This window comes from Chrysochloris asiatica, unplaced genomic scaffold (assembly GCF_000296735.1).
Source record: "Chrysochloris asiatica unplaced genomic scaffold, ChrAsi1.0 scaffold00015, whole genome shotgun sequence".
In the NCBI taxonomy this organism is placed as follows: Eukaryota; Metazoa; Chordata; class Mammalia; order Afrosoricida; family Chrysochloridae; genus Chrysochloris; species Chrysochloris asiatica.
The window spans coordinates 16532132-16534019 of record NW_006408533.1 but is presented as its reverse complement, the minus strand read 5'-3'; positions in this window follow the sequence as shown (position 1 = coordinate 16534019).

The window sequence follows — 1888 nt, the reverse complement described above, 5'->3', positions numbered from 1 at the left end:
TGTTTTCCCGTCCCGCATCCTCCTCACAATCGCCAGCACATCTGAGTCCATTGCTGTAGTGAGTGTGCCAGTCTGTCTCACTGAGGGGTCTCCTAGGCCCTTGTTGAGTCTCTATCAAACATGACTTCCTCCTCTAGTGATGAATCCCTCCTGAGGATGAGTCACACTGGTCTGTTGTGATCCATAAGATTGTCACTAGCTAATTAGCCAGGCTTTTCTTCCTACTCTTAGTACAGAAGGTCTACTGAAACCTGCCCACCATACATGACCTGACTGGTGTTTGAAATACTGGTGGCATAGCTTACAGCATCACAGCAACACACAAGCCACCACAGACCATACACAAACTGACAGACGAGTGGGGTGGGGTGCAAGGTGGCGGGGTTATGATCTGCAGATTCAGATGAGGAAATGGAGGCTATGACAGGATGTGCAATTTGCCTAAAATTAGGTCTAAAGTAGTATAGCTGGGATTTGAACTCTGTTCAGATGGTTTTCAAAGCCTGTGATCTTTACATGGTTAAGGTCATTGTGGAAATATTTGAAACCTGTAAAGGGTTTTATGGAATCCTGGTGTGGTGCTGTGAGATAAAGGTCTGTTTGAACCACAAGGTCAGTGGTTCAAACTCACCAGCAGCTCCTTGGAAACCCTATACAGAGTTGGCATGAGTCAGAACCAACACAACAACACTCAACAACACAAAAGGATTTTAAAGGTAGAATTGTTTATTAATGTATTATCCCTTCTTCTCTATAGACTTATCTCTTAATTCTGGAAATATTTCATTTAGTAGTGTATTTTCTCCAGGATATTTTTGAGGATTATGGTGAGTGTATCAGTAGTTCCATATTTGTAATCTACACACAAAATTGTCCTATCAGTAAAATTTCAAGGAGAATTGAAAATGCTTAGCTTGCTAACTTTGGGCATATCATTAGGAAAGACCAATGGCTAGAAACAGACCACACGGCTGGTACTGTGGAGAGAAGGACTGATACAGTGGCTGAAACAAGGGACCCAAACACCAATGTTCCTGACGATGGAGCATGGATGGGCAACGTTTCATTCTGTTATACACAAGGCTGCCAAAACTTGGAGCCAACTTACTGGCAACTAAAAACAACACTGATTAAAACAAACAAACTCACAAAAACAAACTCGAATTTTTCCCTCCAGGCTGGATGGTGTGGTCTCCTCTTTTAGCATCCTGGTCAGGTTCCTCTGCCTTCATCTGGGGAGCAGCCCTGTCCCTAATTTTGCTGCCAAAGGAACTGGGTGTTAATCAGCAGCTTTCAATCTTTGCCCCCAGTGCTTGTAAGGAAGTATAAGGCCACCCTCTCTACCATTCAGGGTTTAGCTGAACTGTTGCTGCATTCTTCTAGATGCAAGGCACTTTATCTTGGGTGAAGCCAGATCTTCTATGAGTTTTGGTCCTGGTAGATTGTTTTTTACTTCACTGCCTCTTGGCATTATGCCACTGGGGACAGTTGGACAAAGGCCTATAAGACTGTTACTGTATTGACTATGGGATCTTTTAAGGTCAGGCCCCTAACACCATTTAATTTCAGTTTAGGAGAAGCCATGGAGAAATGTCTATTACGCTAAATTATCTATACTCTTAAAAAACTGATTGCTTTCATTTTATGGACACTGTAAATTGAGTAATGATTACTTTTCTCTATTGGCTATTAGAAAGTTCTGATAAAATTTCCACCCCCAAGTACTACTAAAATCTAGGAGACCTTCTGGCACGTTGCAGGCTTTTATCTTTTTCACCCCTATTTTACCTTCTCTCTGATATCATTGCTTATATAAATTTTAGTGCTTTTAAAAAATAGGCAAACTACTTCAGATCTTTTGGGACTAAGGCAGCTAAACGAATCTTCA